A 12,690-nucleotide genomic window follows, 5' to 3' on the forward strand; every position below is an offset into this window, starting at 1 on the left:
CAGGCGAGCATCGCGGCAAAGCACGGTCGCTTGCGCGCTATAAAACTCTATTTCAGCTGAAGTCCAGACGCAACCGATGCTACAAGCGCGAGCTCCGGGTTTTCAGCGTCCCTGCCAAGCTTGCCAGGGACGCTGTGCTTGCATAGCACGAGCGCGCGTGCTAGCACGCGCGCTCGTGCAGTGCAAGCACTGTTGTTCTGGGCAACATGCTCTCGATTGTAGCATTGGCTGCGTCTGGACTTATGCGGAAACGAAATATAGTTACGCTCTGTACGCCTGCTCATAAACTCCTATATATTGACAAAGCCTGGCAGATCGCCACGAGAAGCGGCCGCCGAAATTAAAAAAAGGTGGAGCGGCAGACAGCGGATAAGAGGAAAGCCACGTGACTTGCGCCTTGCTGCCGCGAGACGCCGAAACGCACTTCCCCGAGCGAACAAGTGTGTTTCGAGTCCTCGCCGCTGCAAAAGCCGTGCGCTGACGTCCTGGTTCCCCGAGAGGTGGCTCTTTGATGCTCTGTGCTGCCAGATCCTAGCGGTCCAAATCTGCGACCGGCGCTCTGTGGCTCCGTCGTCGAACTGTCAGGCTTTGTGAGTGGAGAGGAGGCTAGGGCACGAGACACTGAAGCGTTGTCGAAGACAGGAAGCTCACGGTGGAGGTGCGAATAACTGAAGCTCTTCCCTGCGCTGTTCTCACCTTCAAATGTTTCTCTTTTTTCAGTCGTTGACGCCAAGTTACGAGCCCCTCTGACTACAGATATTACTGAATTCACACTGCTTCCGTTCGGGAGCGGCTACCATAGGCCGGCGGTACTCCCGCTCATAACGTAACTTAATGGAAACATAAACTAAATGAGACACGGGCAGCGGCAACCAGAACGACAGCAGGCTGGTTACCCCTCTGTAGCATAAACGTAGAAGAGAAGACCGAAAGCGGCTACCTCGAGGCAGAGAGGAACAGCCGCGCCAGCGGGGAACGAGCTCATCCGTCCTCGCTAACAGCGTGCGAGTGATCGGTGAGCGTGTCTCTCGACAAGTCGACCGGCGAGCCGAGCCGAGCCAAGCCGGCACCGTATACAGTCCAGCGTGGCCGGCTGATTAATAAGAGCGCAGGGACGGACGCCATTAAAAAAGCCCGCGCGCTCTCCGTAAGCAAATGGAGGGGGGGGGGGGGGGGGAGCGAATCCACGCCTCCGGGATCATCGTTCGCCACTCCTATTGATTAAAACGAGAAGGACTAATTAAGTGGCTTAATTGCAGAGAGGGAACTCGTCGGACGGGGCGCTCTGCGCCTTCATAGCCTCCTTTGTAAACGATCGGCGAGAAAAAAATAATTAATAAAAGAGAGGGAAAAGGCTACGCAGCAACAATACGCAATCAATCTACCGTCCTCCTCGTACGCGAAGATGCGTGTTCATTAGAGCGCAGAAAGCATAAAGATAAAATAATAGCAACGAAAGGAAAGAAAAACCATCACGCGTGGTTCCATCTTTTTTCCTTTTTTTCTTTACCCTACATGTTTTTGTTTTTTTTGTTTTTTTTTGCCGTGTGTCGGATGAAAGTTCATTAGTCGCTGCAGCGTGGACGTTGCTCGCGGAAGAGTCAAATGATTTCGAACTCGGGGACCGCGCGATAGAACGATGCTGCAGTCGCACTTCTTTCGGGAGAATTTATTCATTTCCCCCGCTTCCTTGTACAAAGTGTACCGCAAAACAAATTAGCGCGGAAGATAAAACTGTCTCAGGGACGATTTATGCGAGCTCCCTTAATTAAAAGCAACAGGTGCACCCAAAGTCGCTCGCTTTTTTATTATTTTTTTTTTTATATCTAAGGGCAGTCGGCGATTGCCTTACGCAAGGGCGACTTCGCTACAGTCGGAACGCCTAGAAAGCATCGCACAACGAGTCCTCTTTTTTTTTTTTTTCCTTTTTTTTTCCTCCTTTCCGCCGCTTGGCTTTGAATGTAACCGCTAGGTCTCTGGCATGCACCGCGTAGTGAAGTAAATTAAATATTTAAAATACGATGACACAAAAAGTATCATTTCCTTATTCGAAGTCGCAGTAATTATATCACGCCTATATATGCAACGTAGGTACGAAATCTTATTAGGGAGTTTTTATGAAATCTTATTATCAAGAGCGACTTTGCGTACGCTATTCTAAAACAGTATCTTACACAAAAGATTTGCGTGCGCAAAGAATAGCGTCCTCGCCACTGCGCATGCGTCGAAACCGCCTTTTCACTCATTTCGCGTACGCTTTTTCTTTTCCCCCTAGGAAATTGCGCGCGTGGGCAAAGGGCCATTGCGATGCTCCAAGCAGGATCTGAGATACGCCAGAAGCTGACTAAAGCCAAGACAAGCGAATGTTAGAAGAGTGGCGCCTCCGAGGACCGCCGCCTCCTGGGCGGCCGTTTGTGAACGCGACGTCGGAAGCCTCCTCGCAACTGCAATTTTCTATACGGGGCGGAACTGCCCTCCCGTGGGAGCTGCACGTCCCCAACGGTTCAAAATACGCCAAGGTCAATCTACATAAAGAGACATCTCTTGCCGAGGCGACGCGAGCGGACACGACCGGTCGCGTCGCATTCTCATATCTAAAAATAGGGACTCTTATGGTGAATTCCACTCGTAGATCTGGAGCGCTTTCCAAAATCCGCGAGGGAGGCAAAATTCCGCTCCGTGGGACCCGCTCCGAATCGACGAGGGGAAGATAAACTTGCATTTTTGGAGAGACCTCCCCCACATCACTTCCCACCCCTTCTCCCTCCGCCGTACAAAATGGCCGCCTGCTCGAACTTGACCAGTCCCACCAACGCCTCAGCCGGCTAATCTTTCCGACGACCAGTGACGACTGTCACTGCTTAGCTGCAGAAGTAACACGCGATACAGACCGGGCGAAATTATACGTACCACGGCGCCCTCGTCACAAATAACGAAGACGTCCGCGTTCGGCACCGTCACATACCTTTCGGCCGCCTCGAAGCGGCGGGGCACGGACAGCGATTGCCAGTGGTGGAGTTCAGATTGGTAGTACGACTTTAATAAACACAGAGGTAACAAACCATCACTTGCGCGGTCGTTGCCTAACCACTTCTTGCTTTATTTCACGGGAAAACGCCGACGGAATGCAGTGCAAAAAGGTAAACAATCACTGGCTGCAGAATGAATAGGCCTAACCTTGCGTCTGCCTCCGGCTTTTCTATCGTTCCTTTTCTCGTTCTTCCTCTCGCGATCACAGAGTCAGCGCTTACGATTTGCCACGCTCCACATTACCGGCTTTTCATCCCTGATCTACGCGAAGCAGAAGCGTTGGAGCCGTCACAATCTAGAGTAAACAACCGACGCACCTGATCAGATCCAACTCCACGACCCGACCGGCCCGCCGATCTCTCTAACCTCGCCGCGCATGCGCACCGCCAATTTAGACGGAAATCACGTGGGCCGCTCTGTCAGCTTCCGGAGAGATCTGTGAAACCCCGCAGAGCAAGTTCGGCGGAGTTTGGGGCGCTCCGTGGAGCGGGCGCTGCCAGAGATCTACGAGCGGAAGATGAGCAACTTGAGCCAGATCTGCGAGCGGAATATGCGCGCTCCAAATGGAGCGCTTTTGGAGCGCTCGAGATCTGCGAGCGGAATTCACTATTAGCAAACCATCCCCGTGTTCGGCGTACCGCGCTACCGAAGCCTTTGAAGCTTGTTTTTAAGCCCGCGCCCCGCGGTCAAGGTGTCACTCCGGCGCACGCTTAAAAGCATGCTTCAGAGGCTCCGGTAGTACGGTACGCGGAACACGTTGACGGTTTGCTAAAGGTCTCTAATATCTAAACTGTCATCGCGAATCAGTCATGTACACTTTATTTGAAAAAAAAAAAAAACAATTGGGTAATATCACAATTAGTCTTGCTTGAAAAGTAATCTGTGAGATTACTCAATTACTCGAGAAGAAGAGTAATTGGCTGTTACTTGAAGAAGTAACAGTTACTTGTCCGATTATTTCAGATTGAGAAGAAGACAGATTTTTCTGCCGGTTTAAAGACAGGTGTTTCGTGCCGTCTAATATTTGATTCGGATCCCCGAAATATAGCATACTTATCCTCTTTATCCACGCATTTTGGTAAACTTGGTTCGAGGATTTCTTGGTAAAAAACTTGTACGAACAAACAGTGCCCTTAAAAAGGGAGATAAAAAAACAAGTACCAGTTACAAGTAAGTTTAGTAGTTACAAAAGTAGTCAGATTACTCTCGTAATTACTTCCTAAGAAAGGTAATGGGATGATGACAAAATTATTCGGAAAAGTAAATGATTCCAAGTGTTTTGAATAATGTAATCCTCTGCGTACAGATGTCTGCTAGAGACCAAGGCTTTTTTTTCTTTTTTTCTTCGAGTTGCAGCGTTTCGTGTGGTGTGTAATAATTTGTTTTACTTCATCTTGGTGGCGTTGTAAGCGCGATATTCTTGGATTTTGTGTCGCGGCGTAAAAACGCATTTCTAAACTTTTTTTTTTTTTTTTTTTTTTTGGGGGGGGGACATAAATTAACGCGAGCGCTAAATTTAGATTCAACGTGCGCTAAAATAGCGCGTGTTGTTCTAAAACTCCCTATTATTCTCGAGCGAAAATCACAATTGCCGTTAGGTGTTTAGACAACGTGAGGTTCTAGACTGTTTACGTTTTCGGCGACACTGTTCCAGGCTCTAGATGATGAATTTAGCCAGCGCAGTGCAACTGCTAGCCTCGGGCATTTAGCGCTCATCACGCAGTAGCGATACACGGACGCACGCACGCACAATGCTCATTCGGATAGACACCGGCAGGTGTGGAGAATGAGCCCAGGATCAGGATGTATGGGTTCTGCACGCAGCACGAGCTTTCGCTCCGAGTGCTTCGGCCAGCGGTACGCACTTATTAAACTTAACAACGCCCACAGAAGCGGTAGGCGTATTCAGAGGAAGACGCATAGACGCCAAAACACGTTGAGGTACTTATCTGTTTGTTACTTGGCAAAGATTTAGGGGAGATGGCAGACAAAACAAAAAGGGGAAACATACACAGAGTGAGGGAGTGAGAGGTACGCGGAGAATTCATTTATAACTACACTGTCAGCAATCAAAGTCAGACTCGAAGCAATCTATCTAAACGCAAAACAAAAAAAAAGAATCTGCCATAAGAGTTTGCAACTCTCCCCATAAGCGAATATTCTGGAGGAACCGAAAGAAAGCGATATATTGGTCCTAGAATGCTTCTCCTGTTGTAGCCAGCTTGGGCCGATTATGGGTTATAAAGGGTCACATGAAGCCCTTAATTACTCGTTATAGCGAAGCTGTTTATAACTAGGGTTTCGTGGATTTTTCGCGCGCGTCAACAAAGACTCAGACAGGGCTCGCACCGCCTTCTCTTTGTTGTCGTTCCAAGCGCTTGCGCGCCTTGTTTCCTTCTCTTCCGCCGGGTGGCGGTCCCGTCGCGCGCGTCTAGTTTCCTCCAGCTCCTCGAAGCGGCGATAGTCCTCGACATGTGCGTGCGTACCTTTCGTCACGATGAACATCAATCAAGAAAAATAATTGTGTTCGTACCTTTGTTCACATTCTGTGTCGCGCCTGTCTCGTTTGTTAAAGGGATACTGAACCAAAGAATTTAGTGCCCATAATAAATGGCACACGATAATGCTTCACAGCGCACAAGATCAGACACACTTAAAAACGAAAATCACGCATACAGGAAGAACACTCACGCAGCGCTGACTGACAACTCAAATGTATTATGCCTCATCTTCATCTTCACTCACTCCGATGCAAATGGCAGTGAAACAAAAAAAAAACAAGGGTCATATGAAAAAGAGAAAAGGCAAGAACAGAAAAAGGATTAAAAACAAAATATAGAAGGAAGAAAAATTATAGAAGGAAAAAAGTAATGAATTCCTTGTACAGCGGACGTTGCTAGTGTGCTTTTTCTATATAGTTCAACTCTTTTTCCGTTAAGGCTAGCGAAGGAGTGCTAACACATATTCTATCTAGCCTTACAATGTTTGCGGTTTCTATTATTTCCCGCGTCGTTTTGTCCCTGCTCTGTCCCAGTATGGTGCATTTGTCTAGGAGGGGAGAACATCCACACGCTCTGCAGTGGAGGCCTAAATGACCCGAGTTGGCATTTATGGCATTGTTGTGGTGCTCACGAAGTCGGTCATTTAGACAGCGACCCGTCTGTCCGATGTAACACTTGCCACATGTGAGGGGGAAGGAATAGATGACTCCCTCATTGCAGGACACGAACTTGTTCAGGTGGTTTTTGATACATCCAACTGGTCGACTAGATGTCCCGTTGACCTTCTTGCACAAGCTAGAAAGTCTATTTGGCGCGGAGAAGACAACGTCTACGTTGTCTTCTCCGCGCCATTGTCCCGTTGACCAGAAGGTCAACGGGACATCTAGTCGACCAGTTGGATGTATCAAAAACCACCTGAACAAGTTCGTGTCCTGCAATGAGGGAGTCATCTATTCCTTCCCCCTCACATGTGGCAAGTGTTACATCGGACAGACGGGTCGCTGTCTAAATGACCGACTTCGTGAGCACCACAACAATGCCATAAATGCCAACTCGGGTCATTTAGGCCTCCACTGCAGAGCGTGTGGATGTTCTCCCCTCCTAGACAAATGCACCATACTGGGACAGAGCAGGGACAAAACGACGCGGGAAATAATAGAAACCGCTAACATTGTAAGGCTAGATAGAATATGTGTTAGCACTCCTTCGCTAGCCTTAACGGAAAAAGAGTTGAACTATATAGAAAAAGCACACTAGCAACGCCCGCTGTACAAGGAATTCATTACTTTTTTCCTTCTATAATTTTTCTTCCTTCTATATTTTGTTTTTAATCCTTTTTCTGTTCTTGCCTTTTCTCTTTTTCATATGACCCTTGTTTTTTTTTTTTTGTTTCACTGCCATTTGCATCGGAGTGAGTGAAGATGAAGATGAGGCATAATACATTTGAGTTGTCAGTCAGCGCTGCGTGAGTGTTCTTCCTGTATGCGTGATTTTCGTTTTTAAGTGTGTCTGATCTTGTGCGCTGTGAAGCATTATCATGAATTACCAACTCGCCCAAGCTGAAGTTCTGACTAAATGGCACACGTTGTTTCCACGTGCCCGCAGCCCCCGGTGTGCGCGAGCACACGCAACGAAAATGACGAGACCTCCATTCGCGGTTAAGATGACAGTGAAGTGTATGGGCTTTGAGCCAAACGAGAATAAAGATAGGCTTTTCATCTCTACAAGTGAAAGCTACGTGCTTGTTAGACCAATTAATCGCTTACCTTTTACACCAGACACAACTGTGTAGATGAAAAACTTGTCTTTATTCTCCTTTGGTACGAAGCTCACGCATTGCACTGTTCTCTTAAAGGGGCACTGGCACCCCACAGGTCGTATTTATTTTTATTGTCGAAAACGATGCAAGTTGCAGTCATAGACACGCAAAAAAACCCCATCGCGAAAAAAAAATTTTCCTGCGCGCGCGCGCCCCTTTTTATTTTTGGCGTTTGATTTTCCCGCCTTCGCCTCCTCGCTTCTTTTGATTCGTAACGTCAAGAATCATGAAATTTAGAAGCTTTGTAGGCGACATCTTTTAACATTTAATAACGACAATCGTAAAACATGTTTTTTAACGCAATTGCGAACGCACTACGGCCCTTCTTTTTGAAATACCAGAAATCGGGAGTTCGTTGTGGTGCCGTCTCCTGGATTTGTATCCTCCAACGGAAAACAGGCGACAACGCTCAAAACCGGTCCGCCGGAACGCCGGCACTCGCTCCTTTCCTCCTCGCTTTGGGTCGCCATGGCAACATCAGGGAGTCAAGAAAGAAAGTGGACTGTCAGGACTCCGCAATATTTGACGCCAAGGCACCGGCGCCGATCGCGCGGGAACTTCGAGTTCGGCATTTGGAAATTGTTTTTTCACTTCACAAATACTGAATTCCCAAATTTCAAATTTTGAGGGTAATGTCCCGGCATCGTTCTCAATTGTTTCGGATAATAAAAAAAAAATATGATTTTGATGTGTCAGTGCCCCTTTAAGCGCGAATGGAGCTCTTTGACGTCATTTTTGTTGCGTGTGCTCGCGCACACCGGCAGCTGCTGTCTTGTGGAAAGAACGTGCGCCACTTATTATGGACACTAAATTCCTTGGTTCAGTCTCCCTTTAAGCAGCTTCGCTGATCATCCACCTTCACAAAGTAAAATGGCTCATGATTAATTTTTTTTAATTTCATGTTTTATGTGCGAATCGCAGCAAGGCAGTGTCGTATTACAATTTTCAAAAATGAAAGAGTTTTATACCCAATTCACACGGCAGCGTAAAGATACCTTTAGCTTAGGTCCCTTAGCTGAAGGTACCTGTAATAAACGGCGTTCTGGGTCACACAATAAACAAACGGAGCTCTTTAAGTTGATGTCGATTGTATTCCTGCTAAACCGCGAGAGCAGCGCGTGATAAACAATTATTCCTCAAAATCGGTTTGACGCGCAGTTTTTATTTATTGTGTGAGAAATATCACATTTAAATCCTAAATATCATTTGTGTTTGGTTTTGCGGCCATTTATTTATTTCTTTCTCTAAGTCTAAGGGCACACCCAAATGAGTCTTGCTTTAAAGCGTCCGACCCGTCTGACCACGCTGGCCCTCAGACGTCTGCGTTTACGACTTTCCATTGCGAGGTGGGCGACCTTTTTCTGTTTAGCAGCTTCATTTTTCCGCAAAGTTCTCACTGAAGTAGCTAAACAGTACCCGGCAGAAACGAACCACATCGGAGTCTCACGGTTACGCCAGTCACGCCATCGAAAGGGGTGGACGACGACGAGGATAAAGGGTCCTGGGCGGGAGAGTCGGACGACTCGTCTACAACCTCGAACAAGAGCTTGCAGTGGTCCATCGCGTGCTTTTCCACGTGCCGCCGCTGCTACGTCCTAGCAGGATTAAGTGTTCCTCGATAACGTATTATTCGATGACATTTGTGTTCACAATCATTTCATAATTTGCTAGTTATATGTATTCAATTTGTTATAATGCATTCTATATCTGTGATATTTAGTTCAAGTTCTTGGGCCCGAGGCTACTCCCTGTAGCTCTAAAGGGAGCTTGACGAGCTCCGTACCTCCCTTAGCGAAAGGTACCTTCGTGCGCCGTGTGATCATGATCTCCAGCTCCCTTTACTACAGGTACCTGTACCAAAGGTACCTTTACGCTGCCGTGTGAATTGGGTATTAGTTACTGTAAGGATCAGAGTGTATGTTTTCCTTAATTAGTATTGTTTTGTCTTCCACCGCTTGCCAGCATTGCCGGGAGGGTCACCTCTTCGAGGGGAGGGGGTGCTGGCGGTGCGCGGGAGCGAGCAAATGGCCCCTCCGCGAGCGCGCGCGGCGCCGCCGCGCGGAAGGAATGTGTCCCCTTGGGGGACGTAGGCGAACCCCCGGAGGAGCGGGGTCTGGGGGGTTGGAGCGGGAGAGGTCCCGGAGTCGGTTGCGGACGTGTGTCGTCCGCAGGCCCTTTGTTCTTTGTTAATAAATGTATAGTTAAAAAGCATCAAATCGTCGTCGCCGCCACTGCCTCGCCATCGAAGTCACCAGCCGCGATCGGGGAGAGGATCTTCGACAGCTGACGTCTCTCCCCACCACAACAAGAACTTTACTGGCGCAGTCGACAGGATCGCGGCTGGACCTGGACCCGGTGGCGACGAGCAAGTGGAGGACGGCAGCCATCTTGGGCGCAGCGCAGGCCTCCCGGCCTGCTCCCACCAGCTGCGGGCGTCAGAGAATCCGGGCGGTGCCTGCTCCCGATCGCCGAGGGTGCGACAACGAGAACTGCGTTGCGGCGGGACATCGTCCGGAGGCCTCCAGGCGCGAGCGGGTGGTGGCGAGGGCGTCCGACTCAAGCTCCAAGCGGTGTAGTGACACCATTGTTCCGGCGGGGGCCCGGAACGACCGAACAGCTCCAAGGTCAGCGTGGGCCTGAGCGGATTGCGGGAACGGTTGCTACATCCGAGTGCTGGACAGTGCCAAGGTTAGTTCTGTGTGAACGAGCTGTGGGGCGAAACCGTAATGGCGGTTCAGCAAAACTCTTGTGTGAACACGGATTTGGACGATTTGTTAGGATTTTTGAAATTAATGCGCGGTGTAATACCTGAGATGCCGAAGGCGGCGGCGAACTTGCCTCTCTGGTTTGACAATATCCAAATTATGTTCAAAATTTACCGGGTTCCAGAAGCACTAGAGGGCAGGTTGCTCTTGCAGTTTTTGTCGCGGAATTGCACGATGGAGGCCGCAAGGCTCATGACGCGGGGCCAGCGTTCATTCAGCGAGCTGAAGAGGCATGTATTCGAGTACCTGGGTTTGTCCGCTAATCGTCTCCGCGAGCTGTTGGGAGAAACGGTCAAACTTCCAGACGAAACATGGTGGTCCGCGTCTGTTCGGGCCAGAACGCTTCTAGATGCCTACCTGGACAGTAGGAAGGTGAAATCATTCGAGGAGCTCAAGGACCTTCTGATATCTGATCGCATTAAGGTGATGGCGACAGCAGAGGCGGCAAGGCACGTTGTCCTGACGGAGTGTGGCGATTGGATGAAGCCGAAGGAGCTTTCCAGGTGCCTGGAACACTTTGACGAGACCGAGCGAATTTGCCTAAAGCCCGAACATGCTCCGGAAAAGCCAAAGGTAGCCGAGAAAGCTGGAGCGAAGCAATCCAGAGACAAGAAGCGGCGGAAGTGTTTCGCCTGTAAAGCGGTTGGGCACCTCATCAGTGAGTGTCCGGTGGTCGACCCCAGGAGGGAGACGAGAACCCTGGACGTTCCCGAGGCGAGCGAGGTCGGTGACTTCACTGGACGAAACACCGATCCCAAAGACAAGGCATCTCGGAAGACAAGGTTCAAGGAGGAGCCGGCACGGCTGCATCGGCAGTTTAGAGCAGCCTTCCACGAGAGAGGTGGCCGCGGGCTCGGAGGTCGGGAGCGAAGGGATTTCAGCCTGTTGGGAGACCTGTTGTGTGAACTAACGATGGCTATACAGAAGCGGTCGCACCCAGGCCGACGTGATAGTGTACGTTGGCGGGTGCGCTGAGGCACATAAGTCGCTGTCTGTATAACTTGTTTTCTTTATTTATTTTTTTTATTTTTGTATGCGCTGTGAACAGCACTGCATTGATTTCGGCGAGTTTTCGTGCCCGTATGCTTGTGTGAAGCTGATATGCACGAGGTGTGTTTTCGTTTACTTGATTTTCTCCGTTTTGGCTCATTGGCACTGTTCTTGCTGCTAGGGCAGCGGTTGGCGTCGATCAATGTTTTGGTGTCGTGCGATTGACAGTTTCAGTAATTACAATTTTGGAGTCGGGCTTTCGACAGTTTTGATAATTACTGGCCGTTATTTCTATTGCTGTCTCCTCGTAGTAGCGTGCATCGTTTCGGCGGAGTTGTTGTATTGCTGTGTTCCATTGTGCGGGAACATCTTGCTCTTTGTGGTGACTTGAAAGATTACTTGAATTTCAGTATGCAAAGGCGAGCTCATCATTTCTGGGGCGCTTTGTAATGTTTTGCTGTGTGCAGCTCCAGATTGCCACTTGATTGTCTTAAAACCTTTCTGATCCTTTTTGGTATTTAATATTGTTTGGAGCATCATAACCCCAAAAATATTCTTAGTGGGGAGGTGTAAGGATCAGAGCGTATGTTTTCCTTAATTAGTATTGTTTTGTCTTCCACCGCTTGCCAGCATTGCCGGGAGGGTCACCTCTTCGAGGGGAGGGGGTGCTGGCGGTGCGCGGGAGCGAGCAAATGGCCCCTCCGCGAGCGCGCGCGGCGCCGCCGCGCGGAAGGAATGTGTCCCCTTGGGGGACGTAGGCGAACCCCCGGAGGAGCGGGGTCTGGGGGGTTGGAGCGGGAGAGGTCCCGGAGTCGGTCGCGGACGTGTGTCGTCCGCAGGCCCTTTGTTCTTTGTTAATAAATGTATAGTTAAAAAGCATCAAATCGTCGTCGCCGCCACTGCCTCGCCATCGAAGTCACCAGCCGCGATCGGGGAGAGGATCTTCGACAGCTGACGTCTCTCCCCACCACAACAAGAACTTTACTGTTACACAAAACAAATATAGTTGAAATTTTGAATTGATTGCTCTCAATCCAAATCTACAATGAATCGCGTTCCAAACAGTGTTTGAAACGCGACTGGATGTAATTTAGAAATAGAAAATCGAAACGGAACAATCGAAACTAGGGCGTGCAGTCACAACGAGCCGCGTTCGTTACCTCGAACGCAAAGAAACATTAGGGAGTATAGTAGATCGTTTTTATCCTCCGCTACGGTACCCGTAAAGAAAACGCCGCAGCTACGCATGCGCGCCGCCAGTCTTGTCTGCATAGTTCAATGTCTTGTGGCGGATTACGGAGCGCTACCCGGGTGCTTAGCGGTCTATGGAAACGGTTTACTACAACCCCCTATTCAGGAGTTGTAGTAGATCGTTCTTCTCCTGTGCTACGGTATCCGTAAGGAAAACGCCACACCTGCGCATGCGCGCCACCAGCCTTGTCTGCATTGTTCAAGGTCTTCTCCGATGGGTCGTACGAGAGAAGGGGAAGACGTAAACATGTGACCACCAGGATTCTCTTCGCGCAAAGCAGCGTGCTTGAGTCCGCTATTGCCTCTCGTGTTTGTGCGTATACCTTCAAGCATT

Source organism: Ixodes scapularis, unplaced genomic scaffold (assembly GCF_016920785.2).
Source record: "Ixodes scapularis isolate PalLabHiFi unplaced genomic scaffold, ASM1692078v2 PGA_scaffold0__279_contigs__length_252992795, whole genome shotgun sequence".
Taxonomy (NCBI): Eukaryota; Metazoa; Arthropoda; class Arachnida; order Ixodida; family Ixodidae; genus Ixodes; species Ixodes scapularis.